We start from the raw sequence: 22,050 nt of genomic DNA, 5'->3' as shown, positions 1-22,050 counted from the left end.
TGCAAAAGATGGATGAAATGTGTGTGTGTGTGTTGGGTGTCTTCGGCCGAGGATAGAAAGGAGAGAGAGAAGAGAGTGAGTTGAGTGGACATGCATGGGAACATGAGAAGAGTGCATGGATACCCCATGTACAATTGTGAGGTGGCATCAATAAGTCAACTCTTTTCCCTCTTTTTTTGTAGTTGGGCCGAGAGAGGGAGAAGAAAGAAAAGAATTTGGGCCTTTTTGTGCTTAAATCCATATTATGAGCCCAATTTGATAATTTTCGGCCCAATTGGTCTTTGGAGATGGTTCACGGCCCAAAACAATCAAGGTATGAGTTTTATGGCCCTTTAGAGCTAATTAAGTTTGTTATGGTCCAATAAGAATGTTTTATTTCATTCTAGGTCCATTATGGCCCAAAATGTTAAAATAAATGAAAGTGGGTTCAATTAGAGCCCATATAAGAGTTCTAAGCCCGAAATAGTCAAATTGGAAGCTTATTGGTCAATTAGGCCCAATAAGAAAATCCTAGTCCACTTGAACCGGGATTTTTAGGGTTTCCAACTTTTGTTGACTATTTGAAAGTTTGTAAAGGGTATTTGATGGAATTTTGTTGTCATTGAATAACACCATACATGTTTTCTAGTTTTAGGTACAATGTCATTCTTTGTTAAGTGTCTACAACGTATCAGAATTCCTCGTTGTGACACATCGGATGGTGATGTGTTTATCAATGATCAAACACTGGTAAATTTTTATGAACCTGCTAACTACAAGGAAGCAATGGCAGGCCCTACGGCTGCTAGATGGAAGGAGGCATAGGAGAGTGAGATTCAGTCCATGTATGATAAACAAGTGTGGAACTGTTTTGATCATGTACCTGGTCGTAAGACAATCGGGTGCAAATGGATCTTCAAGAAGAAGACCGAAATGGATGGGAAAGTACACACTTTCGAAGTTGGCTGGTTGCAAAGGGTTTTACTCAAACCCAAGGGATTAACTACGATGAGACCTTTTCACCAGTAGATAAGATAAAGTCTACTAGGATTATGATTGCTATAGCTGCATTTCATGATTATGAAATCTGGTAAAGGAATGTAAAAACGGCTTTCCTTAACGAGTAGTTATCTGAGGACGTCTACATGAGTCAGCCAAAGGGTTTTATACATGCCAAGTTTCGTCATAGAGTGTGTAAGCTTGAGAAATCCATTTATGGATTGAAACAAGCATCTCACAGCTGGAATCTTTGCTTCCATGAGAATGTCAAAGAGTTTGGGTTCATAAGAAGCGAATATGAGTCATGTGTATATGCTAAAGCTGGTGGAAGTATAGTGAATTTCCTATTGTTGTATTTTGATGACATAGTTCTTACAGGAAACAACGTTCCAACTTTGCAAGAAGTTAAGTCTTGTCTTGGGAAGTGTTTCACTATGAAAGATCCAGGGGAAGCAGCCTATATTCTGGGAATAAGGATTCATTTTGATAGAAAGAATCATATTATTGGTCTTATCCAGAGTATATATTTGGATAAAATATCGAAGTGTTTCAGTATGCAAAATTCAATGAAACGAGAATGACATGTTCATAGTTTATCAAGTTGAGTAAGACTCAAAGTCTGATTACTGATGAAGAGATAGCTGACATGAGTTGAGTCCCGTATGTTTCGACTGTAGGATCGATTATGTATGCAATGACATGTACTCTCCCTGATGTGTCTTATGCTTTGAGCATGGTTAGTCGATTTCAGGGAAATCCTAGCAGAGCCCATTGGATTGCGATAAAAGAATATTCTTAAGTATCTGCGAAGAACGAAAGATATGTTTCTAGTTCTTGGCGGTAGTGATACGTTAAGATTGACTGGTTACAGTGACGCTAACTTTCAAACAGACCGTGACAACGTTTTTTCGCAGTTTGACTGGGTATTCTTATTAAATTCGGGTGCGGTTACTTGGAAAAGTTCCAAGCATGACACGGTGGCAGATTCCACCTGTGAGCCAGAGTACATTGTAGGGAGTGAAGCATCGAAGGAAGCGGCTTGGATAAAGAACATTATTGGAGATCTTGGAGCTATTCCAACTATTCAGGAACCCATGGAACTGTTCTGTGATAATGAAGGAGTGGTTTCTTTGACAAAAGAACCAAAGCATCATGGTAGATCCAAGCATATCAACAAAAAGTACCATTATATTCGACATCGGGTAGAAGAAGGACATCTTCTGGTAAAGAAAGTATCATCAGAAGATAATGTTCCGTATACTTTCACAAAAGCTTTGAGTAGAGTCAAACACTACCAGCATGCTAGGAGCATTGGCCTATGAGATGACATTAGTATTAGTAATTATTTTGAAACATTTAACAAAATAAATGTAATTGTTTTGATGAATGAATAATAGAGAATTATTTCTGAGTATCGCATTGCCTTATTTAATTATTTAATCTTGTGTTTCTTTTTGCATATTTATATTTCCTGAGTACTTTTAATTATTCAAATGTCCATAGTCTTTCATTCTACTAGAAGTGAGTAGTGAATAAAGGTTGTCATGAATCGATTGTATATCGTCGATTGAGGTTAAGATATTGCAATTTGAATTGCTACAATATTCCTGAGTACTTTGAAAATAGGGATTTTAAGTATTGGATATACATACTCTTAGAGTTACTTCATGGATCTAGTCATAAGTAATTTTAAGACGATAATATCTACTATTCTTAAGCAGAGATATATAGTTCATAGTTTATGCATCAGTTGTGCATTGGTTTACCTAAACGCGTCTCGTAACTGGGTGTTATAAAGAGTAATTCCATGTATGATTTGGTTAGTAAATTGTATGACTATATAGTCAAAGTAATTCGTTCCTTTTGCCCTAATAGGAAAACCGATATATTTGGGGCCCTCGATGATTTGATGATGACTATATACAGTGTTGGGCCCAGCTAGGACTAGTTGATCTATTCAGTGGAAGTCCAATTAAATCTTTACAAATCGGGAAATCGAGAAAAAGAATCTTGGACAATGAGATTGATTCTGATCCATGTCTCATGTCCATAAGATATCTTGTAGAATGAAGAAATAGCTAATCGCTTATCTTAGGGTCGACGACTAATATGAATCAGAGTTTGGCAGTGGCTTTGGAAAGCACACTTTCTTGTTTACTTCAAGGACTATACTTGCAACTGTAGTTACAGGCTTATGCAAGTGGGAGACTGTTGATTTAGGTGTCTAAGCCAATAAGTAAATTGGTATATTCTTGAAATAAAAACAAAGTCCTTTTTAGGTTGCCCTCAGAACTAGCAACTAAGAAGAATTTTATTTGGAAAGAGAGAGAGAGAGAGAGAGAGAGAGAGAGAGAGAGAGAGAGATAAAAAGAAAGAGAGAGGATAATTTATTAATATATTAGATGATTATCATATTAATTAGAAATTGTAAATATTATGAGAACAATAATCAATGCGCAAGGACAAGGTTTGAAAATTCAAACCTTGAGTTAATCTTTAAGATCAACTTATGCTTTTAATAAGTAGTTCCAGTCAAGTCTAGTAAACCAGTCAAGACTTGAAGAAAAATAATCAACAAAGTATTCAAGTAATAAATGAAGTAAACTTGAGTATAATCAATGCAAAGACAATTTAAAATAAGAAGAATGTAAATTAAATAAGTTTGACTGGCAAGAGATAATAGATTGATGTGAAGAGAATATGATAGTTCTATTCTTAGTTAATAACTCATGAAACATTCACTCCTTAAATAGCAAAGGAGGAACTTGGTACAAACCGCTGAAACATTCTAAGGACTGGTTACAACTAAGTGTTTGACAATCTGACACTTAAAAGATTCACACGATATAGTCCTAAGAACTGTTACATCATTATAAAGAGAAAATTCATTTAATGCTAATATAGACTCCTGACTTCTGAGTATCTTGATCTCGAAATTGATCTAGTTTCGCAATAATTCACATCTCGGACACAAGTTGACTTTGGATCTTGATTGCTTCGGATTGCTAGAGGTTCACTTTTCATGTATTAACAATATCCCCATAAGTGAACTTAGCAGTCAGTTAACACAGTTGGCTTCTTCGGATATGAAGAGGTAAGCACTGTAGATCCAATTTCGGAATTCCAAATATCATTTGAGATGATTGATAAACTTATTTTTCACATGCTCCGGAGCATCACTCTTGGCAGCATTGATGATGGATTTTTGCAGAATGGATGAAGGAACGGGATTCTTATCCAAGACTCAGAAGAATTCTTTCCTATTGGTCTTCTTTCTCAGATAGATGTATCTGAGTTCCGGTTCTTCAATCGGACATTCTGCTAGAATTTGGGCTTCAGGCAGTTCAATTGAAATTTTCGCCAAGACTTTTTGTGTTCCAAACAAGTGTGTGAACTCGATGTCAGATCTGCATAATTCAACTACATAATCCCTCAAGAAGTTAATTTCAGCACTGTAAGCTCCGATGCTCAATTGATCATTTTGACGACTTCGAAAATGAGCAGCAATTGTGAGAATATCATTGTGGTTGATAGATGGAAAAGTTGCATCCGTGAAGGTAATTGTTAACACGCTGTCGCGCACGTATTAAACAAATAAAAATATAATGGCTGGTTGCACTAAAAATATAGCACAGGGAAGCAGGGTCGAATCCTCATGGACACAGCCTAATGGTAAATGTCTTTTTGCATCAGGCACAATCTAGTCAAGAAATGGAAATATAAAAGGGGGGTTTTGAATTAAACTAAATAAACCAAAATTCTTGGTGATGTTAAATTTAAATGAAAATTAATATTAAAAATGATTTCAGTTCTGCTATGACTTTCCTAATCATGCAATTAGCCCACATCTGATTATTTGAGACGCGTTCTATCTAAGCTGGTACTGAGAAAAACTAACAAGCTCTAGTATAATCTCTTTTAGCTAAATTAGTTAACCAAAACAAGCTCTTTGAATTAACACTAACTTTTTACTGTTCAATTAAACAAACTCTTAATTAAATCAGAAAAATTGCATTAAGATATTTGTAAAATATTCCCAATAATACCCAATACTTCTCACAAGCTCGGAAGCGTAAACATATGACTTTTACAGTTTATATCAGAGTTAAATCCTAAAACGAAACCAATATGATACTTGTTACTTATTACCAATTAATTAGAATAATTACGGATTCTATTAACTGATTAACTAGAATGATTAAACCCTAATTAGGTGATCAGACTAACAAGAGTTTAAAACCTAACATTCACTAAGAACAAAACTGAAGAATCTAGATAGAAATACAAGTCAAAAACCAGATTTAATGATCAATCACATGAAAAGTACTAGTCTAATGCATAAATAAAAACTAAGGTTTTATCCATACATGGCTAAAATCTGATGAAAACATATGAAAAGAGACATCAAACAACTAATCTTACTAATCTAATTGAAGGAGATAAGCCACAGTCTTCAGATCTTTAGAAATCGTTGAAATCGGAGAAGAAACGCCTCCAAAATCGTATTTTTGTCATCTGGAACTTCAGGACTCGACTAGGGTACCAAATCCCCCTACTGGAATGTCATTCGAGTCTTTTTATAAGACCAGCAGGAAAAACGACAATACATGTGATCACATGTAGCAAGGTTACGATCACATGTTTTTAAGAAAACGCGTCTCGGGCCTTTTTAATGAAGTAGAATGTTATTTTGGAAACATTTGGAAAAGATGTGATCACATAAGGCGAAGTTGCAATCACATGTTTTCATTTTTTTTCCCAGATGAATTTTTGGCAAGAAAAAACCTCGAAGACAAGTCACGACCATAAATGAGATCGCATAAAGGCTCCATGCGATCGTATGGACAAGATTTGTGATCGAATGTTTTGTCTAAGTCATCCAAAATTTCGTCTAGTTTTCAGATGATTTTGAATCTCATGAATCAGAGTTACGGTTCATGAGATATGGTCAAAATACTGACAGGGGATCAAAGCTGCCAGCAACATCCTTTAGCTTCAGATTGTGGAATCTATCTTTATGTGATTAATTCGATCGAATGTTTCTTGACCAAAACATCTTCCAAGCATTCCTCATAATCCTTCATAAGTTCCAAGCTCCAATTTAAGCTCCAAATGCTCCCAAAGCACTGCTCCACTCGAACTATCTAAAATTGACATAAAAAACATGAGCAGTACGGGAATTCTAACGAAAGACATGCCCTCAAGTAACAAAAAGATTAAAACATTATAAACAAATGGAAAAATGTAGATGACCTAAAAAGAATTTAGAATAAAATAAAAGGAAATAAAAATACTTCAATCTTTTTTTTATACTTTTTATATTTTTTTATTACATCGAGAGAGTTCCAATCACTAGTACCTAGACGACCATCCTGCTACCTTTCATGTATCACAGACTCCCAAAGTGAGGAAGGTCACAAAACGGTGTAACCCAATAGTCCAGCCATAGTTTTATTTAAACTTTACACCTTAATTAGCTTTGTGAGCGAAAATAACACAGTCCAGGATCTCATGTCCTTAAGACTAGATAGTTAAGAACCAGTATCGACACATCCTTAAGAACCCGTCACGACAAATCAGCTTTCGTTGAAGCAGTGGGCCACACCCATAGGGGCCTAGCTCCTATGCTTTCATTTTTTCGAGAGCCTCAAATATCATATCACACAATACTTCATTCACCATATTTGACTATGAGATGGCTTCTTATTTGATTGAACTTGAATTTGTATCTTTGTTTCTAGCTTGAGTTCTTCAATCAACTTTTGAATTTCTTGACATTTCTTCGATTAAGTGCTTGAAATTTTGATTTGGGTACTGGATATGACAATTGTACCCTTTATTCCTCTTGAATGTGTGGATCTGATATAAGGGTTCTCTGTTACCGTGAGGGTAACGTGTGTTAACAAATAGGTTCGTGTTGTGGGTCCAGAGTTGTCGATAAAGGCTCTTTTTAAACATTCAAAAGCAAATCATCCCAAAGCTGTTATTACTGCCCACAAAAACGTTTCAATATGCCATTTTTTTTATTATCTAAGGATGGGGTTTAAGATTACGGTGTTTAGGTCTCCTAGTTATGACAGCTGATTCTACACTTCCAATAACAACTCGGTCGCTTCGGACTTTCATTTTCCATCTTCGTGGAGTTATCGACTGTAAATGTATGTAAAGAGTGTCCTCATCTTGTATTTTTTTTTTTCATTTTTTCGAATTCTTTCGATTTTCTAAAAGATTTTTAAGAATTTTTAAATGCAGAAAAATAAAAATAACTAGAAATAAAATATGTTTGGGGTTTTTTTTATGAATGCAGCAAAATAAAAAGAGAAAATAAAATATTTTTTGGATTTTTCAAATTTGTTATGTGCAAATGCAAAAGAATAAAATGCAAAAAGAAAATTAAAATTTGAAATTTTTTTTACCTAAAAACTGAAAATTTGAAAATTTTAACAAAATATGGAAAATTTTTACTAACCCCCCTCCCCAAGCTTAAAATGATGCACTGTCCTTAATGCTTAGAGAGGAATGAACAGCTCAATAAAGCATATAAAAACAGAAAAGGTGAAACTAGGAATGAATGTACTTGATAAGTTCGTAGAAATTCTGATTTTGACGAAGATGTGACAATAAATCTAAATTTCAGCAACTCTGTCGATCCTCTGATTTCCCCAAGCTTGCTTGGAACTGCGGCCATCTCTTTATTGAAAGCATAAAAATTAAAACTACTCATCGGGTTGCGTCTCGGAAATCCACCCATTTTTAAAGTCGTTGGCTCGACTTTGCCCAACCATATTATCTAACTAGTATGGTGTGGCATCCCCAATTTCATGGCCACAAAAGACTGATTTGTTTATACTTTATTTGAAAATCATAGTATACTTTTGAAGAAATATTTGCGGAATTTGTTCCCAAAAATATGATAAAGAATTTATCAAAGTATTTCCGAAGAAATGTATTTTCATTATATTAAAAACCTCAGGATGTCAGTGTCAATACAGATAAATAACATAAACAGAAACAACATAGGCCTTACAACATCTATTTATTCTAGTGACCTATAATCCATTGATCTCTCATTAGATCATCACTCATGTGCTCTCTTGCCACTACCTGTATACAAGAAACTGAGTGGGTCAGGCTTGGGAGCCTGGTGAGCACATACGGTTTTCAACCCACAATAATTAAGTTTATTAATTTCATCAAATTAATCAACCAGATTACTCATTCCCATTATCCTCACTTTCTATTCCTAAAGCATCTAAATTAAGGGATCCAGCGTAAGGATTTTCATCGGGATGACAACACTGCTTAGGGGATTCCTCAGCAATATATGTCAAATAAGGCAACCATGAGGGGGATGAAGTACACCTGGTGAACACGTAGTTCAAATAAACACCTACAGGTTACGAGCCTGCTAACTTTCCACTAGACGGTCTAGAATAGTCTGTGGTCGTCAACTATACTCCGCTAGATGACTGGATCATCTTAAACATCGAGGCCTTTCATCATTTATTTCATCATCTATATCATATACCCATCTTTACCCATCATAACTATAGGTATAAAATACATATACAGTTTAAATCAAGTAAAACATCTATGTTTTGTTCATCCAGCATAAATATCAAGAACACAGATAATATGCACACATAGCACGTAAATTATATTAAATACTTCATATCTATGTGTAAGATGAAAGTAACTATGCACTCACTTGTTAAAGTGATGATTCCAAACTCAGGCAGCGCTTCGCTTTTAACAATTCTATTTTCCTTCGACGAAACCTAGTATCATTACCGCTAGATTTTAGTCTAATATTTATTGCAACTATTTATGAGCGATATTGTTTTATAAGTGTTAAACAATACTTTTCAACCACTATGTACAGACAGGGGCCAGTCATGAAACACCGGAGGGCAGCACCATTTTGGCATTTAAGTTGTTCTGAAATCCAACAACCCTATACGGCCATTCAAACGAGATTCCCCATACCATGAGTAGTTAAAAGATATTATAATAACACTTTATATAATACTTATATTGTTTATAGGTTCATAATAACGATATTAAACTTAAAAATAAGCTATACTTAAAGTAGGGTAAGCATAACTTACTTACTAGGAGGTTTGGCTAGGAACCAGGCTCTGAGGGGGCAGAACTTCCGAGCCGAAAGCTCTTCTTATCGGAGCCTTTTGGCGCTCCGGGACTCGCCTCTAGCACTTAGGAAGTACTAGGGAAGGGGAGGGAGAGTTGTGGAGTATTAAGAGAGAAAGAAAGGTTGAGGTGTGAATAAATGGGAGAAACATCGCACCTATTTATAGGGGTTGGCTTCGGACTACATTGGGCGTACTTCAGAGCTACGATGTGCATACGAGGGGGGAAGTGTTAGCTCTGCATGCGAGGTCGTGGGGAGAAAGCAAGGGTCAGGATTCGGCCACGTCATCCTCCTCGCATCAGCATATTCCCGACTTCTAAATTCCGTAACTTTTGCATATGAGCTCCGTTTTTGACGTTCTTTATATCCACACGTAGGTGGCGACGCAATTTACAACTTTCCTTTAGACTCCGTCGTCTAATTTTGACTTTATTTTTAAAGTTATATTTTAACAGGTTTACACAGGTAAAGTCCGGTAAAAATTCATAACTTTGTCATCCGACGTCCGTTTTCGTCTGTCTTTATATCGTTGGGTTCCTATTAACGAGATCTTTGATTCTCAATTAGATTGTGTCGGCTAAAAATAGGTCGATCTAAAATTCGAATTTCGGGTTGTGCACTGTTATGCTAAATCTTAGAAAAATCATAACTTCCTCGTACGAAGTCAGATTTGGACGTTCTTTTTATGCACGCTCTCGGTTTAACGTATACTACGACTTTTGTTTAGATTGCTAAGGCTAAAAAGTATTTTATCGCAAACTCGCTTTTTATGATTCCCAGTGTCGTGTCGGTTTTGCCGCAAAACTTCGACAGGTCATAACTTCTTCGTTATAATTCGGATTTCAACGTTCCTTATATAGTTATATCCCCGAAATCCTTGTTACGACTACTTTAACTTTCTTCATAGATATTGAGTCTATCTATTATTTTATTTTTGATGCTTATTTTTATTATTATTTTATTACATCGTTAATAGCAAGTATAATGCACATAAAATCACATAATTCACATAATACTCAAATAATTCATCTTCATTACTTCAAAATGGGTTAGAATTGTCAACCCTAACTATTACATCATACTATTAATGCTTAGCCTAGAAACACGGGCGTTACAATTCTCTCCTCCTTAGGATGATTCCGTCCCATAATCATGCATCAGCAAACAGATGTGGATAGCGACTCATCATGTCACTCTCTGTTTCCGATGTGAGGTTCGGCCGATTCGTATGTTTCCATTGCACAAGCACTAATTTGACCATCTTGTGTCGTAACTTCTTTGTCTTACAGTCAACAACTGCATCAGGATCTTCAATTAACCTCTTATTTTCATCCATACTTAACTCCGTAAGTGGAATTATATCGGGAACTTCTCCCGTAAACTTCCTCAAATAACACACATGGAAAGTGTTATGAATACCATCTAGTTCTTCTGGCAATTCCATCTTGTAAGCTTGGTTCCCAATCCTCCGAAGAACCTTGAATTGTCCAATACCTTGGACTCAACTTTCCTCTCTTTCGAAATCTTATAAGTCCCTTCCATGGTGAGACTTTGAGCAATATTGAATCTCCAACTCCGAATGTCATTGGTCGTTGCTTCTTGTCAGCATAGCTCTTTTGACGATCTTGAGCTGCCAACATCCTTTCTCTAATCACTTTTAGCTTTTCAGTAGTCTGATGGACTATCTCGGGGACCATAAATTGCTTTTCTCCAGCCTCAAGCCAACAAGACGGCGTATGACACTTCTGTCTGTACAAAGCTTGATAAGGTGTCATCTTAAGGCTCGAATCGTAACTATTGTTATAGGAAAACTCTACCAGGGGTAAATGCTCATCCCAGTTACCTTGGAATTCTAGGGTACATGCTATTAACATATCTTATAGTGTTTGAATCGTTCTTTCGCTCTGACCATCAGTCTTCGGATGGTAGGTTGTACTTAAACACAACTTTGTACCTATTTCCTCTTGTAGACTCCTCCAAAACCTTGATGTGAAACGACTATCACGATCTGATACAATCGTTAATGGTACACCGTGAAGTCTCACTACCTCTTTCACGTAAGCATTTGCAAGCTTATCCATAGACCATCTCTCATTGGCTGCTATGATGTGTGCACTCTTGGTGAAATGATCCACGACTACCCAAATCATGTCGTGACCATTCTTCTTCCGGGCAGTTTAGTCACAAAATCCATGGTGATGTCTTCCCATTTACCCATGGGTACAGGTAAAGGTTCTAAACTCCCATATGGTTTCTGACGTTGTGCTTTAGTTCTAGCACATGTTAAAAAATCTACCACATACTTTTCAACATCGAGCTTCATCGTCGGCCACTAGTTGTAAGGTTTTAGATCCCTATACATCTTAGTGTTGCCAGGATGAATCGAGTACATGGTCTTGTGAGCTTCTTCCATCAGAAGATCTCTTATTCCTCCCATCTTAGGTACCCAAATTCTATCTTAGAATATCTTCAACCCTTGACTATTTGTACCGAATACCAACGTCTTGCCTAAACGTTCTTCATTTCGGTCATTTTTCTCCAAAGCTTCTTCCTAAGCTTTCTTGATGCTTTCCACAATCGTTGAGACAACTTCTCTTCTTAACGCTCTTGGCCTTTTTCTTTCCAAGTTTACTTTTCGACTTAGAGCATCAGTTACGACATTTGCTTTACCAGGGTGGTAAAGTATCTCACAGTTGTAATCCTTGAGCAACTCTAGCTAGCGTCGTTGTCTCATATTCAATTCCGTTTTGATCAAAGAGATACTGGAGACTTTTATGATCAGTGAAGAGCTTGCACTTTGTGCCATAAAGATAATGCCTCCATATCTTTAATGCAAATACTACCGCTACCAACTCCATATCATGAGTGAGGTAATTTTTCTCGTGATCTTTCAATTGTCGAGACGCATATGCTATCACCTTGTCTCTCTAGGTCAGAACACAACCTAACCCAACTCCAAATGCATCGCTATAGACATCAAAGTCTTCGACTCCGTCAGGTAAAGAAAAAATCGGTGCTTCACACAACTTCTTCTTTAATTTCTCAAATGCTTCGTCACGTTTCTCACACCATGTATATATAGCTCCTTTATGGGTCAAAGCTGTCAATGGAGCAGCTATCAAAGAAAACCCTTGGATAAACCTTCGCTAATATCTAGCTAATCCCAGAAAGCTTCGAATCTCGGTGGGACTTTTTGGTCATTCCCATTTCATCACAACTTCAATCTTTGTTGGATCAACCATTATTCCTTCCTGGTTAACCACGTGACCCAAGAATTGGACTTCTCGAATCCAAAAATCATATTTGGAGAACTTTGCATACAAATTATCCTTCTTCAGAACTTCTAATACTTGTCGCAAGTGCTTGCCATGCTCCTGCTGGCTCTTTGAGTAAATTAGAATGTCATCTATGAACTCTATTATGGATTTATCGAGGAATGGTTTACAAATCCTATTCATCAAATCCAGAAATGATGCCGGAGCATTGGTTAGTCCAAATGACATAACCAAGAACTCATAATGTCTGTATCTCGTTCTGAATGTGGTCTTCTCAATATCTTGTTCTCTCACCTTCAGTTGATGATATCCTGACCTGAGATCGATCTTTGAGAAATAACTCAAACCTTGCAGCTGATCGAACAGGTCATCAATCATTGGAAATGGATACTTGTTCTTTACCATTGCCTTGTTCAGCTCTCTATAGTCTATGCACATCCTCATGCTTCCATCCTTCTTCTTTACGAATAACACCGGAGCTCCCCAGGTTGATGAACTAGGTCTAATGAAACTGTTGTCCAATAACTCCTGAAGTTGCATCATAATCTCCTTCATCTTTGTTGGTGCTAATCGGTATGATGCTTTCGCTATTGGTGTCGATCTTGGCAACAAGTCTATTCGAAACTCCACTTGTCTATCAGGGGGCAATCCAGGATGATCTTCGGGAAAGACTTTCGGATAGTCACACACCACCGTTATCCTTTGTATCTCTTTCTTCTCCTTCTTTCCATCAATCACAAATGCCAAGTATGATATGCATCCTTTGGACAAACATTTTATAGATTTCATCAGGGAAATGATTCCAGAATTTACTCTGCGTTTGTCCCCATACACCACAAATGACTCTTTTCCAGGTGGGTTTACTCTCACTATCTTTTTCTTACATAGTATTTCGGCATCGTTTGCACTATGCCAATCCATTCCCAGTACGATGTCGAAACCGTTCAACTCAATGGGCAACAAATCCTTGTGGAATTTATTCCCATTCAAGTCGATGACAATGTTTTTAATGCAATCGCTAACAAGTATGAATTTTCCACAGGAAAATTCTACAACTAGAGCATTATCAAGTTTATCTACAGGCAATGCTAGTCTTCCACCAAATTTATGCGATATAAAGGAGTAATTTTCTCCAGAGTCAAACAATACATTGGATGGCAATCCATTTACAAGAAAGGTACCTGAAGCGACATCTGTTGCATCCTTTGCTGCTTCCAAGGTCATCTGGAATGGTCTTGCCTTTTGCCTCAGGGGAACATTGGGCCTTGCTGCCTCTTTCTTCTTCGGGTAGTCCTGTGCAATATTCCCTTCTTCGTTACACCCGTAACACACCCTGTTGTTGTATGTGCACTCATTGGCGTAATGCCCAGTCTTCCCACACTTGTAACAAGTCACTTCCCCGTCACATTTTCCAAAGTGCTTCTTTTTGCACTTCTCGCACCATCTTGCTTCACCTCCTCCTCCTACGAACTTCTTGGAACCAGACTTTGAGAATTTTCTTTTCTTGTTAAACCTTGAAGATCCATCAAACTTCCTTTTCTTGCCAACCTCAACTCTCTCCAGAACCTTCTCCCTTATCTGGGTCTCAACATTCTTAGTTGCCCAGATCGCGGCTTTTAAAGTGGTAGCTTGCTTGACCATCGGACCAAAGTCCGTTGGTAATCCATTAGCAAACTTGTTTGTGACAACCCGAAAATTTCTACCTTGTTTTTGTTACCTTTTAGCCTTGCCAAGGGTCATTTTAATGAGTTCTAAGCCTAGTACACTCAAGGATTATGTGTTAAGAAGTATTAACTTGAGATCATTAAGTTGAATTCGAGCCGGAAACCCCTTCACAAGGAGTTCACGGCCGCAAACTAGGGTTCACGGTCGTGAGCCCATGTTGGTCGTGAACCCCTTTTCATATATATGAAGTTCCTTAATTATTTCTTCATTTCTCACATCTCAAATTCAAGAACTCTCAAAACTCTCTCAAGTATCATCAAGAACACTCTTCTTTCTCTTCAAAATCATAAGTGATTCATCCCATGTTACTTGATATCCTTCTTATTCACAAGAATCTCTTTGATTTCATCCATGAATTCAACACTTTTGGTTTAGATCTTCAAATCACCATCTTTTCACCAAGAACACACACACTTGTTCTTGGGCCGTAAACTCCCTAAAGGCTTCCAATTAGTAAGTATCCTATCCATATACTTGTTGTCCATTAGAAGTTCTTAAAACCCCATGAAACAAACACCTTTTAAGCATGATCCTTCAAGAGTTCACGGCCGTGAACCCTTCATTGGGCCGTGAACCCTTCATAGGATCATGATATGGTCGTGAACCATTCATACATGGCCGTAAACCCTTCTTAAGGCCAAGCTTAGGCCGTAAACACTTCAAGTATACTTGGCCGTGAACACTTCTTGGCCGTAAACACTTCCTTGTGTGGCAGTGAACTCCCTTCAATCAATCACATCTGATTGTAACACTTCATTTCAAGTGTTTCCTAATTGCTAAGGTTGTTTCCCTTACATGTTAGTTGTTTTAAACACTAATTATATACATATATGTATCAATATATGTCAATTAGGACTCGTTTGTGCCTCGGGACTTCATTCGTGGAACTTCTCATCCTTACTCGAATATTCAACTGAATCACCCACATAAGGTGAGTTCATACCCCTATAATCAATCTTATAAATGTTTTAAATGCTTTTAAGGGGGGAATACAAGTTGAACACAATGTTATTGTGTAAATATTTACCTGTGATAACCATCACATAAAAGATTTCTTATTCTTTTGTAAGTGATCAAAACTATTCAAAAACTCTTTTTAAAGTATTAGTTTGATTGTTTGTAAAACTTCATTCTTAAAAGTGCACGCTTAGCTCAGTAGATAATTCAGTCTTTTCTTCAAGTCAGTAACAGTTCAAACAAACATACTGGTAAACTATAATAGGTATAGTTTAGGGGTTCAGTTCATACTATAACAAGAACAGGAAGGAACATACTATATTCTAGAACAGAAGAACAAATCATGATTCACGAACTTATACTTTACACTCCCAGTAACCTAGGAAGGGAAAGTATCATTAACTCATTGTTTATAACAAAATATGATAATATACAATGTATAAGGATATATATGTGGTACATCTACAAAGTACCAGGTTATATATGGGGTACATCTACAAAGTACCGGACAATAATAAATAAAACATAGCAATATATATATATATATATATATATATATATATATATATATATATATATATATATATATATATATATATATATATATATATATATATAACTCACAACAGTATTGACCGAGGCGTTAAGAGTGCAGGATTTCATTACTTCTAGTAGTCTTCCTAACAAATAGAACAACGCCACATAACTTCCTAGTAACATGAATATTCAGTTAGAAGGGGGCCTTTAATGATACTCTTTATGATTCCTTAGTGGATGCATTAGGGATATATATTAATCGGATCCGACAGACAGTAGGATGTGTGCTTTCTGCTTCATTTCCTGTTCCTTGTTTGGTTGTGGGCTCAGAGAAGATTCACACAGTCTACTATCTAATCGATCTTATATATATATATATATATATATATATATATATATATATATATATATATATATATATATATATATATATCATGTATACACCAAGTAATCATAGGGAGTATCAGGTTGGGTCAGGTCATAACATACAAATTCAGTATACCGTTTTCTAGCACAAAAACATACTTTTCAGATAGAACATTAAGTGGGCTAAACTAGAAACTTATCTATAAAAGGTTTAATTCGTTTTATTAAACCAGTATAACTTAAAGGATCTTTAGTGGTTAATTCTATAATACCTTAGTTTATACATCAGATTTATATATAATTAATATCTGACAGGCAGTTGGATGTGTGTTTTCCGCCTTACTTCATGTTCCTTGTTTGGTTGTGGGCTTAGGGCAGATTCACACAATTAACCGTCTGTTCGATATTAGATTATATGTAGCTAGTATAAACTAGGTGATTATAGAAGGAACTATTGTGGTTACCATTTTACTAAAGGAAGTATATGATTTTCTTAAAGGATGTGTGTTTTCCGCCTTACTTCATGTTCTTAAAGAATGTTTTACTAAAGGAAGTATATTATAGAAGGAACTATTGTGGTTACCATTATAGAATGTTTTCATCAACTATATTAATTTGAGGTATGACCAACACGTGTTTGGGAGTGATGTAGTGTTGCAACAGTCTTAAAACTTACCTAACTCTATTCGAGGGATTTCTATATCAGAACATAAAGTTAAAATACTATAGGAGTATTTTATGACGCTATAATACAACAACAAGTTTAAAACATACCAAGTCCATACTATTAAAATACTATAGGAGTATTTTAGGAACTATAAATAACATATGTGAAAATTAAAAGACCCTTCTGGTAGGTCTATAGTTCCGGAGTGTATACTCCCAACGTTTTATATAATTGAGATTTTATAGACTTAGAATTGGTGATCTATGCTCTACTTCCTGTTCCTTGTTTGGTTGTGGTTTTAGAGTAGGATCATTTATTCGAAGGTCTGTTTAATCTTAAATTATATACAACTTGTATACATTACGCAATTATAGGAGGACCCAACAAGGATCACCCCATAATGTATCACTTAATCTCATAGATTATTTAGACACTTCCATTCTCGCACGACAAACCCAGATAGATGTAACCAATCCATCATAGCAGTATGTAAAGGAGTCAAGGAGGAACAAGAAGAGATTCATAGGGAATTTTCCAAGGAGGGATCAGCCGAAGAAACCAAAATGTCTTATGCGTCACACTAACAAATAATAACCTTGATTGACTTAGTGAGCTAGTGAATACACCATTCACGCTATGTGTTAGGATTATTTCTTTATCATGCAGCCAGTAACAGATATTCAGTTCACAAGAATTCATTCGAGGATAGCCACTTCTAATTCATAAAGTTTATTTTATATAGACTCCCTTTATGAATTGTTTCTAGAACCCTATGAAAGTCAGAACCAGATACACTCAGAACTAGGATAACTTTGTCATTCAGCTTTCAGCTTATAACCACTACTATAGACTTATTTCCGTCTCATCTTTGTATTCTTTTTAGCAAAAGATGCCTCGTGGTAGACCTTTAAGGCGCGTAGCCAATAGCACAACAGAGAATCCACCACCACAATTCGATCCTGCTTCTCTTTAAGCAGCGATAACAGCCGCAGTAACAGCTGCTATAACTCACATCCGCACAAGTAGTACCAGTGGAGCTGGTAGCGGTACCCACTTAACTAACCCTGGAGTTACCCATGGGCACCTACGGGAGTGTTCATACAAGGAATTCATGAACTTCAAACCCAAATCCTTTAATGGAAATGGGGGAGTCATTGCTCTGATGCGATGGTTCGAGAAAACAGATTCTGTCTTCGAAATCTATCTGTACCCAGAAGGGAGCAAAGTGAAGTTTGATGCCTGCACCTTCTCCGATAGAGCCCTAACATGGTGGAATAGCCATGTTAAGTCACTGACCCTATCAGTGGATAACTCGATAGGTTGGGAGTGTTGGATAATGTGTCTAAGTCCATAACTATTTCTGGTATGTACTTGACCCGACCCGGCATGGTGCATTTGGGTTGCATGGCACCATGCAATTGGATAAACTAAAATGAGAGAAATAACACTTATGGTTTATTAATATATTATAAGTTCTAATATATTAATAATATTATTTAATTAGTTTGATCAAGAATTAATTTAGAATTAATTAAGTGATCAAAAGATAACTAATTAAATATATGGGTAGATTATGTAAATCTTCCATATCTTATATAGTGGGCTAAGAGGCTCCATGGATTATCAAGTTGGGTTCCACCCATAGGATGCTCCATGGATGCTCCATGGGAGTTACAAACCCATGGGTCATGGAATTGAAGAGTCATGACACATTAGGGTTTACATGGTGTAACCCTAGATGTGTCAACACTATATAAGAAACCCATTCTCCACCAAAATTGGCTACACTAAGAAACAAGAGGGCTAGAGTCGATTTTGCAAGTGTAAGATTCTCTCAAAGTTTACTCCTTTGCATTTGGTGTTGTGTGAAGCATTTGAGGCATCACACTTGGGGTGCTAGGCTCACAAGGTTTCAAGGATCATAATCAACAACAAGGTAAGTTATTCTATCTTTCATTCAAGTTAAAAATGTTCCCCATGATGCTAGATAGGAATATAACCTTGGAATTCAACTTTGCATGATTATTAGACAAACATAGATCCAAGGTTATTAGGGTTGCATGTACACTTAGGAAGTGTTAGAATGCTCAAAACCCATCAGTGGTATCAAAGCCTAGGTTTGTTTGTTGTTGTTTTTTTGTGTGCAAACAGCTTGAAAAAAAATCGTTTTTTCTGTTTTCTGCTCGTATGAAAGTTTGCACATTTGTTGCTGGAAATGGACTAGAAACATTACCCTAAACTGTTTTGATGTTTTAAAGCTTGTTTTAGATGGTGTAATGTTTATGCTAATCCATTTACAATGGCAATTATTAAAATTACAAGTTTTTTTAAGTGTAATTTTTTATTCTTGAAAGTGTTCGTATTCATGTTCTTGAACTTATGAAGATTAGATGATCATAGGAATTGTTTGTAACCTTCATGGTAGTTTAATTCATGATCATAATGTGTTTTAATGGAGTCCATAACTTGTCCTCAAGTTATGGAAAACCAAAAGTCTCACTTTTATTAAAGCCATTAAAAGAACACAAGAGTTATAAAAATGAAGAGTCTTCATTTTTATTACTCAATTAATTCATAAGTTATAAGAAATGAAAAGTTTTGGAAGCCGGTCTATAAGGGGGGTATAAGGTTGTTGCCTATAAAATGGCAACTTAATGGGTGTCCACTCTCACCCACCGCTTCCTTGATCGGTGGAGGGTCGTTAGCCGAACGGGTAAGACAAGGACTTATAAATTCTCATTAAAAGTATGATGAATATTATAAAGTAACTAAATGCTTTTATTAAATTCTCAATCATAGTTACTTTAGGAAAATGTGAATAAGGTGCTAATCCATGAAATTACACTTTACACTTTGTTTAAGTCGTTGGTGGAGCGTGTGTGGTTAACCGGCACACTAACTTGGACTTAACAAGGTAGGTAAAGGGTGACTTAAGGTTTACCATAGCATCGGTGGAGCGTGTGTGGTTTACCGGCACATCGATTGAGTGATAAACCTTGAGGGTACCAAGTGATTTGCATGGTTACTTCACACCTCGTTTTGTGATCCTCGGTATCCCAGTCACAAAACTTGGAGGGCACACTCGAGATTGAAACATGCCTTTGAAAAGTTCATTGAATCTCAAAAGAATCTAGGAATTTCTAAGAACCAATTAAAAACCTAATATCTATATTTCGTTTTTCATGGTGGAAATTGGTGAATCGTCATTCACCTACCTTTCAAATATGTTATAGCTTGGATTACGGCATACCTCTTCTAAGTTATAATATATTGTGATTGGATCCTAGCCTTAATATTACATTTGGGTGTTTTATTAAGGACTCTCTTAATATCTAAACTAATCTTGTTCTCTTCTTTCAGATGTCTTCAAACAATGCTGCTTCTGGCTCTAATCCTAATGGCTCCTTTACCCTTATAAACTTGTGTGGGAAAGTCACTTTTGATGGATCCAACTTCAATGAATGGATCAGAAACATCAGGATGATTACCCGCTACGAGGACAAAGAATATGTCCTTGACAAGGATCTTAAGGAGATTGATGAGACCACTGCAACTCCCCAGGAGATCGCTGACTTCCGGGCACATGAAAGGGATGCTACAAAAGTGGCATGCATCATGTTGGCCACCATGACAGCGGAACTCCAAAAGTCCTATGAGGACTTCTACCCTTTTGAAATGCACCAAGATCTGATGGAAAGATACCATCAAAGTGCACGACAAGAGAGGTATGAAATCATATGCTCTATCATAACAACCATGATGAAGGACGGGGAATCCGTCACGAGCCACATGCAGAAAATGCAAAGGTATGTGGATCGGTTGCTGAAGCTTAATGTGAACTTCCCTGAGGAGCTTGCAATAGATATCATTTTGCACTCCTTACCATCGTGTTATGATCAATTCCGCATGACATATCACATGAATAAGGAAGAGGTCACACTCAGCAAACTTCAGGGACTCCTCAAGACCGCAGAAACAGGTCTTAAGGGTAAGTCGGTTGTTAACACTCCTACTCCAAACTCCGCCCCGATTTTGGCAATCGGGAAAGGTAGAGGGAAGAAGAGGAAGAGCTCTTCGAAGGGTACCAAGGCTAGGACCCTTGATGGCTCTTCTTCAAGTGGAACCAAGAAAGGTTTTGTCACTCCTTCTTCTGACCCTAAAGAGGCTGAATGCTTCTATTGCCATGAAAAGTCACATTGGAAGCGGAACTGCCCAAAGTACCAGCAAGATGTGAAGGATGGGAAAGTTAAACCTAACCATGCAGGTATTTACACTATCTTATCTAATAACTCACCCCATTCTAACTCTTGGGTCCTTGATACCGGTTGTGGTATTCATATCTATTCTGATTTGCAGGGACTAAGAAGAAGTGAGAATGTGGAGCATGGAAGAATAAACTTAATCATGGGGAATAGGAAAGCTTTACCTATCACCAAGATTGGAGTTTATACTTTATTGCTAAGTAGTGGGTTTAGTTTAGATTTGAATAAGTGTTGTTATTCGCCAGAAATGGCAAGAAACATTATTTCCTTTCATGCATTGTATAAACAAGGTTTCACCTTTTCATTTGATAATGAAGTTGGTTCGATTAATGCTTTCTTTAATAATGTTCTTTATTTTAAAGCATTACCTTGTGATGGCGTGTATGAAACTGTATCTGTGGTTGATAACTTAGGAAATAATGTATTGTGTATTGATTCTGTTAATAATAATAACTTGGATAAAGCATCATTATGGCATTGTCGTCTTGGACATATAAGCAAGAAACGCATAGGCCAACTCCAAAAGGATGGAGTATTGGAGTCATTTGACCTAAAGTCAGATGATAGTTGCGAATCATGCTTACTTGGAAAAATGACAAAGTCACCCTTCACAGGTTCTTGGAATAGGGGTGAAGGTTTGTTGGATCTTATACACAAAGATGTGTGTGGGCCCTTCAAACATGCCACAAGGGATGCTAATCGTTATTATTTGACTTTTACTGATGATTACAGTAGATATGGATATGTCTACTTAATCAAGCATAAGTGAAAGACTTTTGAGAGATTTAAAGAGTTTAAACAGGAAGTCGAGAATCAATTGGGCAGGAACATTACGATGCTTCGATCCGATCGAGGTGGTGAGTATCTTAGTTAAGAGTTCCTCGACTATCTTAGGGAATGTGGGATTGTCTCACAATTGACACCTTCCAGGACACCGCAGTTGAATGGTGTAGCTGAGAGGCGTAATCGAACCTTTTTGGATATGGTTCGTACCATGATGAGTCGAGCTTCGCTACCAATCTCATTTTGGGGGTATGCCTTAGAGACTGCCGCCCATATCCTTAATCTAGTTCCCACAAAGAAAGTTGCCAAAACTCCTCATGAGATGTGGACTGGTAAAGTACCCAAACTAGA

Source organism: Lactuca virosa, chromosome 9 (genome assembly GCF_052849685.1).
Source record: "Lactuca virosa cultivar CGN04683 chromosome 9, Lactuca_virosa_CGN04683_v6, whole genome shotgun sequence".
In the NCBI taxonomy this organism is placed as follows: domain Eukaryota; kingdom Viridiplantae; phylum Streptophyta; class Magnoliopsida; order Asterales; family Asteraceae; genus Lactuca; species Lactuca virosa.
This window is presented reverse-complemented; position numbering follows the sequence as displayed.